The sequence below is a fragment of the Podarcis pityusensis genome, assembly GCF_964106645.2.
Source record: "Podarcis pityusensis genome assembly, chromosome: 3".
NCBI lineage: Eukaryota > Metazoa > Chordata > Lepidosauria > Squamata > Lacertidae > Podarcis > Podarcis pityusensis.
In genome coordinates, this window is record NC_138026.1 from 14,873,720 (window position 1) to 14,887,578 (window position 13,859).

Consider the following 13,859-nt stretch of genomic DNA (forward strand, 5'->3'; position numbering starts at 1 on the left):
TTCTTGGTCCCACTCCTCTACGTCCTCTTCCTCCTTTATCTCGGCAGCTGCCTCTTCTCGCCATCCTCCGGCCAACATCTCTGGAGCCATCAAGGGAAAGGGGAGGCCATCGGCAAAGCCTCTCTCAAAGAGAGCAGCCTGGGAGTGCGAGGCAACATCACACAGCCTGCCCACTGCTCCCAAACCTTCCTGGGGCTTCAGGGGAAAGGGGAGGCCATCAGCAACCTGGGTGGGTGGGGCAATGGCACGTGCCACACTCGGGCAATTCGGCTCCAGGGACCACACATTCGCTCCATAAGACGCGCAGACATTTCCCCTTACTTTTTGAAGGTACCTTTTATCGTATGTGGTGGGAATGGAAGAAAGTGAAATGCCTTTGGAATATGATATATGATAAAATTAAGAAAATGTTGAAATATATATACATTAGAAACCGGAAGCTTTTCTACTGGGAATTGTAGGTACAGACATTAACAGACAAGATACTAAGCTTTTCCTATATGCAACAAGCAGCAAGAATTTTATTAGCACAGAAGTGGAAACAAGGAATTACTGACAAAGGAAGAATGGCAATTGAAGTTAATGGAGTATGCGGAACTGGCCAAAATGACAGGAAGAATCTGAGAACAGCAGGACCAGAAGTTCATCAAGGACTGACTAAATTTGTAAATTATTTTAAAGACAATTTTAGTCAATAAAACATGTTGGTAGGATTTCAAGAAGCTTTGTAAGGAAAGGTATAAAAATCACTGCAGAGAAGAATAAGAAAAAATGATGCTTTGATGTTTTTGATTTGAAAGCAATGGTTAAGTAGTGAAAATGCAGAAATTTGAAATGAAAGATAGAAAATCATAAGGAAGGTTTGAAGGAAGTCATGGCCCTAAAAAGGCAAATTGTATAATATAAAAGGAGAGATTGTAATGGAAAGCATTACTGTATTGGAAAATTAATAAAACTGATATGGCAAAAAACCAAAAAAGACATTTCCCCATTTTAGGAGGAAAAAAGTGTGTCTTATGGAGCGAAATATACGGGATATATTTTTAAAAACAATATCTGTTGCTAATCATGATAATGCTGGTCATACTTGCTTCTTGATCTCAAGAAGCCCGGACATAAAGTAATTTGCTTGACATATATAGAAGAGTTTGGATTTGATATCCTGCTTTATCACTACCCGAAGGAGTCTCAAAGCGGCTAACATTCTCCTTTCCCTTCCTCCCCCACAACAAACACTCTGTGAGGTGAGTGGGGCTGAGAGACTTCAGAGAAGTGTGACTGGCCCAAGGTCACCCAGCAGCTGCATGTGGAGGAGCGGAGACGCGAACCCGGTTCCCCAGATTATGAGACTACCGCTCTTAACCACTACACCACACTGGCTCCACATATACAGGAGCAAAAGAAGCTGCATTGTACTGAGACCCTTAGTCCATCTAGCTCAGTGTTGTCTCCATTGATAGGCAGTGGCTGTCCAGTATTTAAGGCAGGCACCTTTTCCAGCACTAGATATGCTAGGGACAGAACCTGGGATCTTCTTAATGCAAAGCTGCCGCTCTACTAAGGGTCTGGTTTATGATAGCACGAAAATTGGCTAGGCTTGGGATGTGGCACCTATTATGTTTAAGTTGCTCACTAAGAAGGCAACGCCGTTGTGCAGATGATTTTCAATCAGCGAAGACACATAGTCCAGAATTAGATTACGTATCTGCTCATGATTTTAATTGTTTGTAGACTCTGATTTAGCATCTGATGACTTACAAAGCTATCCTGCTTATCTTGTTTAAACTTTAAAAGAGATTAAGTTGCCCAAGTAGCTATTTTGCTCTAGCAGCACAGATTTCACAGGTTTTATTTTCATTCACTTGTAGAGGACTGAGAGCCTTCAATGTGCTTTGATCAAAAACAGTTCCTGCAATGCATCTTAATTTCCAGTAGATTTGTTTAGGAAGGAAGAAATGTTTTGTAGCACTTCACATAAAAATGGTTGGACTCAATCAAAATGAGGGCTGTGTTGCCTCTGGTATGGTAGTTCTGTTCTGAGTCTGGGAGTTAGAATAGAATCATAGAATCATAGAGTTGGAAGAGACCACAAGGGCCATCGAGTCCAACCCCCTGCCAAGCAGGAAACACCATCAGAGCACTCCTGACATATGGTTGTCAAGCCTCTGCTTAAAGACCTCCAAAGAAGGAGACTCCACCACACTCCTTGGCAGCAAATTCCACTGTCGAACAGCTCTTACTGTCAGGAAGTTCTTCCTAATGTTTAGGTGGAATCTTCTTTCTTGTAGTTTGGATCCATTGCTCCGTTGGATGCAGTTCTTCCCATTCTTTATCCTGTCGTCATAAATGCAAAGTATCACCATGACTCGACTGCGAAAATCCCACAATTATTTGAATGCAAGATCATCTGAAATCCCCCTCTTGTGTAGGTTTTATGGAACGGAACTAGGAAAATCCTATGTTGAATCACAGACAGATAAAAGATTCAAATTCAGTCTTTACATTGTATAAGTGGCAAGGTGAGCAGGAGAAGAATTTAGGATGATGGATGAATAAGTGCAGAGGCCCGAGGCCTGTTTCCAAACTGTAGGTACATTCCTGGAAGCTGAGTATTGTCTAGCCTTTACATGTGGTAGCATTTTTCTAAATGAATGTGGAGGCAGATAAGATTTTACAATGACTAACTTTTAAAATGACTAGATTTTAAAATGACTAGCTTTCATACGTATTGGAAAAGGGGGTCAGAACATGGATCTTTTGTTGCCATCTCAATGCTGCTGGAATGATGTTGATTGGACCTTCAGTGTAAGAAAAATATTTTTCTTTGGTGTATAAAGTTGCTAAGTATTATGTGAACCCCCATTTGTTTTAGAGGTTCAGCACATGAAATATCCCTCTTCATTTCCAATTCACGCCTTAGTCTTTAGTTGTGGAAACACAATATGAACCCAGAATCATGGTTTACCTCACTCAAGACAAATCACTAAGTGTAACCAAGGTTTGCCGTGTGGCTTGTCTGGAGAGAGCTAAACCATGAACCCAGGTTTGGATGACACACTAAGCCAAACTATGGCATAGCACAGTACATCACAGAGGAGCAAAGTGGATGCAGTCTTCTCTCTAGGAGCCTGCATGTTTGTTCACTTGCACCAGTTTGTGACTTGGCTTAATGTTACAGTACACACAAATAAGGACGGTGATCTGTAGTGAGCTTTGGCCACAATCTGCAAACAGTTTATGATAGTTATGAAAAACCAAGCCAGTTTATAGCCAACAATCCTATCCTGTTCCCCAAAGCTGTTTGCAAACTCTGTTGACAACAGGAGGAACCATTAGATTTGACTTCTTTTCGTCTTACCTCCAGTGAATGAATTCGCCTTTTCCTATGCTTGTTACATTTTGCTTTAAGCAGCAGTAGATATTCTTACTGCAACTGCATAATATTACTTTGCAAACATTTCCATAAAGAAACAGGCTAGTAAGCCAGCCAGATCATAGCTGTCATAAAAAGGAGTAAAATTACAAAATAAGAAAACAGGATTATTAAATTGTATATTATTAAGAAGCCATGCATTTTTAGTGACTTAAGTTCTACTGTCACAGTCTTATAGTCAGCTGAAACACAACATCTCATATAATGTTGTGATGAAAAATAATTTATGTCAGATACATCATATAGCCTGCGACAATTTGGTATTCAAACTATTTGGCATTTCATTACTTTGAAGTTGTACAGATGAGCAGATTTCTGCCATGCATTTATATACTTCACCAACCTTTCTCTGAAAAGTTGCATAGATTATTTCTGCATCCCACATTACAGTACAAGTTTTTTTGGTGTGTTTGTATCTGCATCAAGTATCTGTTTAAATTTTCACAAGGTGTTATGATTACATCGATCCCTTTGTTTTATTACTACCTATCAAAATAGTCAAGGAATTTTATTTGCAAAGAGATTCAAAGACAACCTGATTTATTGTGGTAATCAGCTTTTGTGGATGTGGACTACATACAGCATAACCAGTTTCATGGATTGTTGTTGTGTGCACACACATTCATGTGAATTTTGGCAAATTGTGCACATATGTGTGCACATACAAGAACACCGTCTTTGTAAATACTTGGGCTAAAACACTATGAAATCAGTGAGCGGATGACATTTATTTGCAGAGCCCATACATATACTAATAGTGCAGTCACTGTGATAATGGTATTTTTCTAGTGTGACAGAAACCTATACTCAATTAAGTTAGAACAGAACAGAATCAGATTTGCTGATAATTTCCTGTTTAGCAATTACATGCTGAAGCCTCTCTTTGAAGTCTTTTTGTTGAAGAATATGACTTTGAGATCAATAGCTGGGTATTACTCGGGACTGAAATAATCTCCCTCTGGCTGCAAACTGTTGCCGTTTTTATGTCAGATGTATGTCCATTCTTGTGCACAGGACTCACCTATTTGTCCTATGAATGCAACAGTGATAGCATATTCTGCGCAAGGGAATCTGCCCTTGATATTATGATTGATGTTTTTGGAGTAGCCATGCCTGTTTAGTTATGGGGATTGAGATGATGTCAAGATTTCTTGCAGGGCCTGTTCTGAGTTTTTGTGTCTGTTAGGGTGTATCCACTCTTACCTTTTGCCCTTCTCTTTCCAGGCACAGGTCCACTCTTAAAAGCTCCATGTCCAAGCCACTTTTTTGCCCTGGAGCCTTCCCTGAAAAAATGCTTTGTTTATCATTCAGTCGGAGCAAACATCAATTTGGGTTTTCTGCAGATTGCTGTTTGCTCTGATTGAGGTTTAAACAGCAGGTTTTTGCAGGGAAAGCTCTGGAGAGAGAGAAAATGGTGCTTGGATGTGGAGCTTTAAAGCATTGATCATGCCTGGAAAGAACAGAGGAAAGGTAAATGTGGATAAGCCCTTAATGTTGCTAGTGAGGTTGTTTTGTACTAAAGAGCTGCGGTAAGCACGAACAATCAACCCACCCAAGGATTGTGTATTTGTGAGGCAAGGGAACACTTGCCTCAGTTAAATTCAGTTAAATTCAAAACCACATTCACCCTTTTCCAGAAATTAAACCTTTTCATTTTCTGAAAGGGAAAGGACTATTTAATTATGCCACATAGGCAAAAATAATAGTTTAACTTCAGTCAGGGCTCACTTAAGTTTAGCATTAAAATATATTTTCAGCGCTGTGGCTCAGTCTAAATGTGAAGGAATAACTACATATTATATGGGGTAGAATTGCAACTTACGTTCTGGTGTTCCCACATAATGCCCAAATTGTGTATAGACAAAATACACTGGGTACAATGGTGGGTGGGATTGCTAAAGCTTTCCCCGTATTCCTGCCTCCTTTCCACCCCCTTTTTAATTTTTTTGCCAAATGTGAAAAACTGAATGTGTACAAGTTAAATTTGTGTAAGTTGCAGGTCTACTGTATAGAGCCCTTTCCACCACCGAGGTATCCTTATTTTGGAGTGGCAGGAGAACATATTCTAGTTTTGGTGAGAAGGAAGAGAGTGTCAGCTAATGTGATATCAGGCAGATACCTCAAACCCCACACTTTTTCAATTTAGAAAATCATTGGGAAACTCTTCCTCAAACTCAGCCAAGAGAAAGCAGGCAGTACAAAGCAGTTAGTGCATTGCTTGTCATAACTGAAATTCCAAAGCTAGGTTTTTTTCTGTACATAGCATTAAGTGTGTGTGTGTGTGTGTGTGTGTGTGTGTGTTGTGGTTCCACTTCATAGTTCACACTCAGGGGCTCATTCCCCTCAGATTTAAAGTAACATTGGTGAGACACTACTCCCCCCACCTCACATTAGTGTAAGCAGATGTTCATTTTTCTGAATCAATCATTGAAATAACCATGAATCATGAACTGAACTATGTGAGCAATCACAAATAAGGAAATTGTCTTGATATTTTTTATTTAGGTGAGTGTGTGTTGTTCATGCGTGCAGCACAGTGCAAGGGAGTAAGTTCCAAAACCATTGCCAGACCAAAATAGTAGGCCTGGTGTGCAATTCAAGCTCTGCCAGTCAGACAGATAGGCTTTAGTCATTATTAGACCACTGGTTTACTGTCTCTCTCTCTCTCTCTTTTTAAATATAGAGACAAGAGTCTGAATGAGCCACCTTAGGGCATAGGTTGCCTTGTCTCTCTTTGGGCTGTAGACAGGGAACAAGTCTCTCCCACACAATGAGCAGGTGATGTGGGTTGCTTTTTTTACAAAGCAGCTATTGTTGTGAAAGTGTGGAAGAGGAGCACATAGGCATCCAGGAATCTGTAATAATTATGGAGCCAATCTGAATGGATGATAAACATTCAGTCTCTCACATCCAGGCAAGGAAGCTAATGTAAATAGTTGGGGGGGGGGCATTGAGGGTGAAATACAATGGATGTTGACAAATCAGCTTTGTCTGGAGATTGGCTAACCGAAACCTTGTTTTCTACATCAGCAAGTAGTAATAAAGTTGACAGTGTTGCATGAGCTCACTTGGTAGAGACTGAGCTTCTTAATCTCAAGGTGATGGGTTCCAGCCCCATGTTGGGCAAAGATTCCTGCATTGTAGGGGGTTGGACTAGAGACGATCCTTCCAACTCTACAATATTATGATTCTATGACTGGACTTAAGGTTTTCCACTGAATAAAAAATGATGAACAATAGTTTAAGATGAAAAGAGATGTAAGGGCCCTTAAAACAGTAGATTTAGATAAAATGTCATTACTTTAAAGAGAAAGAAAGAAAGAAAGAAAGAAAGAAAGAAAGAAAGAAAGAAAGAAAATCACTTTAAAGCCTAGAGTTCATCATTTCACTATCAGGCTTTTTCACATGCATATTATTTAATTGTTAGCTTCCATTTGTGTGCATCCTTGTTTCAAATAACTTGTATGCCTCTCCTTCCATATGCAACCTATAGTTCAAGGTAGCTTATAAAAAAGAATCATACATATTATTTTTGTTCATATTTTGTTGACTTAGAATTAGAAACGCAAATGAATTTTTTTTTAAAAAAGAAAGAACCATAAATAAAACTGAAAACCACGATAACCAAATAGTTAAGACAGCAACATTAAAAATGTAGCATTTCCAAACAAAGCTCCAATCAGTGAGCACTACAGGCAATGTAGCAAATTGAGATGAAGTATTCTGCATAATCATGTTTAAGGACATACTCCAGCCAGGCAAAAGCACTAAATGAAGGTGTTGAACAGTGGCAATGAGGGGTATGGTCCAGGGGGAGCACAATCTGGAAAGAGTCTTAAGGCCTCAGGTTTCATTGATATAGTCCTTTGAAAGTCAAAACTAACACTGTGTCTGGAAACAAATAGGGCATGTGCGATTTCCCCCCTCAATTCTTGCTCCAAGCTACCACATTTTGACCAAGCAGAAGTTTCCAAACCCTTGTTTATTATATTTTCATTTTGTTTCTGTTCCGCCCTTATTCTGTCATGAAACTCAACACGATGAGCATGTGATTCCCAGGTAGTCACACATCCAGGTACTGACCAAACCTCCTTAACATCATCAAAGTCGCGGCTTCATGTGCCTTCTGGCCACATTGCAGTTGTTGTGATGTAATTAAGGCCTATGTTACCATAGCCAAATCTGCCCTGTCCAGAAATTGATCTAGCTGACATACGAGTCTAAGCTTGGAAATCCCACTGTTCCCCCTCAGCCGCAGCCGCAGCCGCAGCCGCAGCTGTCATTTGAACATCCAAAGTCAGAGCCAAGACCAGGGGAAATTCAGATTTCAAGGCAAATGCTACTCCATCCAGTATTCAGAATATGATTGCCACTGATGTCCCTTAATAAAAATAGGGCTTTTGAAATGTCTATTCTTCTCCTATTAAAAAATAAAGAATTCGTTGAATCAGGCTTTGGCCCATCTACTCCAACACTGTTTCCTTCTCCCGTGGCTATTAGGCCATATCTCCCTATCTCCTAACATCTGGTAGTGAGTGATAATACTGTTGCCTGTGAACATGGAATTTTTGCTTTATCTGGATAAAGTGTTATTTATGATAGAACCTGAATAGGCATATTAATGGGCTAGAGAAGCTTCATATGAATAACTATCATTATTACTATTATTATTTATTGAATTTATATCCTGCCATTCTGAAGGAGCCCATTAAAAAGAGTTGTCATTGCATTGGAACATGAAAATAGAAATAAAAATGGAAACTTTACACATGTTTATTAACAAAGAAATGTATTGGCAATCAGGAAGACCTGTTAGAAAATAGGTGTGGATGGTACGTGTGTATGAATACTTTGATAGGCAAAATTGCATAATTCACTGTAGATCTGAGAATGCGATTAAAAGTCATCATATGACTTTATTTTCCCAAATGCAGTGTTACCTGTTGAATGTCCTTGCATTGTTAATTGTGGTACGAATGCTATACAGGGTGAGCATTCTTAATTGGCAATATGTATAGCAATGCAAGCTTTTTATGTTTCCCCAGTGTCTTCATCTATTATGAATATGTTTAAAAAATTGCAATCCACTTGTGCCTTGAAGTAATTTTCTGTCGAGCAAGAAAGCAGAATGAGATACTCCGCTGAAAGCATGCCGCTTGCTTTATGCCAGTACCCCAAGTTTCACACATTAGTAAATTCTTTCCATGTATTAATCAATCCATAATCTATTTTAACATGCGCAATTATGACCAAATGTTTGAAAAATTAAAATGCCTATCAGTAAACCCTCTTGTGAAACTTTCTCATTATTATCTTTGAACTCTTAAGATGGCATGATAACTGCAAAACCCTTGATAGTGTCTAAACAGATGGCGTATTATGATGGTTGCTTAGTGCACTGAGAACATTATAAAGGGAATATCAGGAGAAAATAGTAGTGTGCCCAAGTGGCATTTTGCATCAAATCTCCAAATTGATTTTTGAATACAGTATTCAAAGGTTTATATGTGTAACAATTTCTGAGAAGGAAACTCTCCAGAAATTCTTTTTACTAATTATTTATTAATTTATTTATATACTGCTTAATGCCCAGGTAGTGTAATGCCCAGATAGTTTTTAATCAGTTTGTAAAACATAAAAACCAATTGCACAACATTGTTAGAATACATTACAGTGGCAATGTTTTGTGAACTACCATTTCTTGTAGAACATCTTAAACTACAGTCGTACCTCGGAAGTTGAACGGAATCCATTCCGGAAGTCTGTTCAACTTCCAAAATGTTCGGAAACCAAGGCGTGGCTTCTGATTGGCTGCAGGAAGCTCCTGCAGCCAACTGGAAGCTGCGGAAGCCATGTCGGACGTTCATGTTCCAAAGAACGTTCACAAACCAGAACACTTTGCGGCGTTTGGGAGCCAAAACGTTCAAGTCACAAGGCGTTCATCACCAAGGTACGACTTATAATTAAAAATCCACAATAAAATAATTTCATTAAAACAAACAATCATGATTAAAATGTGCAAAAACTAACCTCCAATCTTGTTTTAAAAACATAGAAATTAAAGCAGGTAAATAATCAGGAGATCAAGGGAATAGCTGCATCTTCAGAAGCCGTAGTCCAACAGCTATAGTCCAACCTTGAGGTTGCCAATGCATGGGCAGCTGTGGTCAAACTATCCTAATCCAAGAATGTCCCTGTTTTATCAGTCAACACTGGTAAAAGGCACTCCTAGCCACTGAGGATACCTGCACCTCCATTGACTGAGCTAGATCTGGGAGCGCTGCAAGACTACCTGAAGGAGCATCTCCACCCCCATCGTTATGCCCGGACGCTGAGGTCCAGCGCCAAGGGCCTTCTGGCGGTTCCCTCATTGCGAGAAGCAATGCTACAGGGAACCGGGCAGAGGGCCTTCTCGGTAGTGGCGCCCGCCCTGTGGAACGCCCTTCCAGCAGATGTCAAAGTGATAAACAACTACCTGACATTCAGAAGACATCTTAAGGCAGCCCTGTTCAGGGAAGTTTTTAACGTGTGATATTTTACTGTATTTTTGGATTCTATGGAAGCTGTCCAGAGTGGCTGGGGAGGCCCAGCCAGATGGGCGGGGTATAAATAATAAATTATTATTATTATTATTATTATTATTATTATTATTATTATTACACACCTGGGAGTGCATGCCCATCTAAGGCAAACAACTGACTGATTTCCTGGACCTGGGAGCCCCTCACCCACTATCTTGCCAACATTCAGACTCAGTGCATGTAGCCAACCACTGCATCCAGGCCCCAGTTACCACACCCAATTGCTTTATAAATATGTTAAACAGCATCAGAAACAACATTTGTTGTTGTTGTTTAGTCGTTTAGTCGTGTCCGACTCTTCGTGACCCCATGGACCAGAGCACGCCAGGCACTCCTGTCTTCCACTGCCTCCCGCAGTTTGGTCAGACTCATGTTTGTAGCTTCGAGAACACCATCCAACCATCTTGTCCTCTGTCATCCCCTTCTTCTTGTGCCCTCAATATTTCCCAACATCAGGGTCTTTTCCAGGGAGTCTTCTCTTCTCATGAGGTGGCCAAAGTATTGGAGCCTCAGCTTCACGATCTGTCCTTCCAGTGAGCACTCAGGGCTGATTTCCTTAAGAATGGATACGTTTGATCTTCTTGCAGTCCATGGGACTCTCAAGAGTCTCCTCCAGCACCATAATTCAAAAGCATCAATTCTTTTAAAACAACATAGGACCCTGTGAAAAAAATTAATACAAAAGTATGTATTTAAAAGAAAAACCTTTGGCATTCTGTTCAGTTTACTTTTACAAACGTAAATACAAAGTTGCAGAAAATAACATGTACTGTATACACAATGATGATTTGTTAACATTGTGAATGTGATTCTGTTTGAAGTGATAGATAAGGGATTTGATGCTTAAAAGAATCCCTCCTCAGCCATCATACCATGTGGAAAGTTTCTTTTACTAGAACTCAGTGTTTTTTAGGAACACATTGAATGCTGCTCTTTCTAGTCATCTGTTTTTCAGGACAAATTGTGTTTGGCTGCATTTCCTATCCTCATCACCAAAGGAGGGAAGGACAGGGCGTTCAAAACTGATACAGTACAATTCAAAAATAGTGGATGATTGAGGGAGGGCTTTCCTGAACAAGCTATTTTAATCTAGCACTCTGCATAGGAACATGATTTGGTTTTCTAGGATTCAGGATTTCCAGTGTATGTGTGAGGAGGCGGGAGAAGAACAGCTGCTTTCTGCATAGTGCTCATCTTGTGCCCTTTGTTCCTCCTGCTGCTATTTTATGCTATCTTCACTCCCATTTTGCTACATCTAGATGCAATTTTCTGCAAATACATTGTTGCATGCTACCCTAATATTTGAGCAGTGTGAGATTTCAGGGGTTCCATCCAGGGTTTGTATTTCCTTTTGGGAATGAGGCACAGCAGAGACTATGGTGTCTTTATGGTATATGGTTTATTTACTCATATATACAACCTGAGCCTACAATGGACATAGCAGCAACACCCTAAAAAGGTCTTGTTTGTCCAATAGCCATAGCTTTGGATTCACACAGGAATCAAACATCGTGCTCTGCCTCTATGGCTTTCCAGTTTGCTGCTTTCCAGGTCACATCACAGCCAAACTCGTCTAAGTTCTGGTTTTTGTCCTTCTCACTATCTGCGAGTTGAGGGAGGGTCCCCACCCACTTGCTATCTTAAACAGAGCCCCCTTAATCCTTTGTTCTCTTAATGCCCCATCACACAGAGGATTAACTCACTAGCTTACCTTATATTTTAACACTTGCTGGACCCAGGGGTTAAGGAAGTTAGCCTGGCTTGATTAGAATTTAAAACTTGCTGGATCCAGGGATTATTGAGGTCTGGCACCCACAAACTCATAACAATATTCTGAATTAAAAAGTAAAATGGAAAAAGGCAGCAAGTGGGACTTAGCAGCAGTGGGAGCTGCAGCAGAGGAGTGAGGCAAAGCCTCAGGGATGGTTTTAGATTTGTTTGCAGTGTATTTGTTTATTGCATTTACATTCCTCTTTAAGGTGGCATACATGACCCCTCCCCCCCAATCATTGTCTAATCCCCGCAACACCCCTGTGCGGTAGGTTAGGCTGAGAAGCAATAACTGGCCCATGGTCACCCAGTGAGCTTCATGGCTGAGTGAGCATTCAAGCTGTTCCAGGTCCTAGTGCAACACATTAACCATTACAGCACACCACACTGGCTCTCATACATGTGCACATGTTCTTTGGATCACAGACATAGGTAGCTGTAGTTGGGTAAACACTGAGTGTGTTAATTCTGATGAGTAAACACAGCCTCTGAAGAGACAGATCACAAAGACAGAGGCCCACTCAGTGCAGCCATGAGGAGCAAATGATAAGTGTTTCCTTCTACTTTCAGTTAACCACAGCTTATCACAAACTCTAAACTGTTTCATCTCTACTATAGTTTAGGGAAACAACCCAACTTCATAAACTGCAGTGGGTCTTATTAAAGTCAGACTTTTTTGGTCTGGGAAAAGGTGAAATCAGCCTTGCGAAAGGACAATATCAATGCAATACAGGAGGAGGGAAGATACTCATTCAACCAAAGGCCTGGGTAAAGAGATGCATCGTGACCAATCATTGCAAAGTATATAGTGATGGTGCAGAATGCGTCTCAGAGGGAAGGTCATTCCATAATCTGGGAACAGCAGAAATAAGGCCCTCGTGCACCACTGCCCCTTGTACCACAGACAGTGGCTGCACTGCCAGCAGGGTCTCAGGACAAGTCAATGTGGGAGGAGGCACTCCTTTAGAGATTTAGGGCTTAATATATCAACATTAATGTCCTAAATTGGGCTTGGAAGCAAACTGGCAACTAGAAGATCTTTCAAGGCTAGTGTATAAAAGTGTTTGGACAGAGACAGCCACCGGAAGCCTTGCTGTGGTATTCCGCACTAGCTACATTAGATAATCAAATGATGTGTAATTATTTTTCGTCTTCCTGTTCCTGCAACTGCTGCTTTTTGTTTAATTAAAAAAACAACTGCAATATTGTAAGCAGAAAGGAAGATAAATAAAGCATGGCATGGATATTTCATTTATTTTGTCTAGGCTATTTAATTTGAGTGCACTGAAAATTAAAGAGTTAACATAATCTTCAGTAATTAGGAGATACTTACAAATAATACAGCTTTACATCTTTGAAACAAAAGAAGGTTTTGCAATCTATTTTTGAGATTGACAGTAGTTTGAGGTGGAGGATTTATTATGTCTTTTTAATTATAATTTGCAGAGCTCAAGCTTAGAGAAATAAACTGTGTTGAATCTTGATAATATGGGCAAAATACCAATTAAATATGTACAGTTTTCTGCTGTTACTCATTCAATGTGAACATTTTCTAAATATGTCCTTTGTTTAGTAACTTATTATATCCCTACTATTAGAGCAGCTTTTATTTAAGTACGCTTTTGAAACTCTGCATTTGCCAATATTGAGAAGGCTTTTGTTCCTAGTTTGGCAAAATATGTCCCTAGAGTAAACTGTATTATGCATTTCAATTTTATGCTGTCCATTGTTCATTCTAATAATTTTGTCAAGTAATTTATTAAGTCAGAGCACTATGTTCACATGCATTGTTTTCGCATTTGTACCAGATAGTTGCAAGCCATTAAAACAATAAAGATAATGTTGAAAAGCAGATCAAAATCAATAAATACATTCAAATTGATGAAAGCTCCTTAGCCAATTAAATTGGCACCTATCTAAACAATGGCAAAGCTTTGTTGATACTCAGATGTCTGGTGGATGCATATTTCAGCATTTGTTTGGGGAAATATTCCATTCAGTGCACTTCCATATGAGATGAACTTTCCAGGGTTGTTGTTTTTTAAAGCATGCGTCAGTATCCAGCTAAATAATTG

General features: G+C 39.8%; 1 protein-coding gene and 1 long non-coding RNA gene across 5 annotated transcripts in view; one reads left to right on the top strand and one right to left on the bottom strand.

Moving 5' to 3' along the window:
- Positions 1-10,535, bottom strand: part of LOC308473728 — a 60,787-nt gene extending 50,252 nt beyond the window's left edge. Inside the window, exon 1 of the long non-coding RNA XR_013984255.1 lies at positions 10,270-10,535. This is a non-coding gene — a long non-coding RNA (uncharacterized lncRNA). The remainder of the gene's footprint in view (positions 1-10,269) is intronic.
- The window catches only part of MACROD2 (mono-ADP ribosylhydrolase 2), a 978,088-nt gene that overhangs the window by 106,341 nt on the left and 857,888 nt on the right, over positions 1-13,859 (top strand). The gene's annotated exons all lie outside the window — the stretch shown is intronic.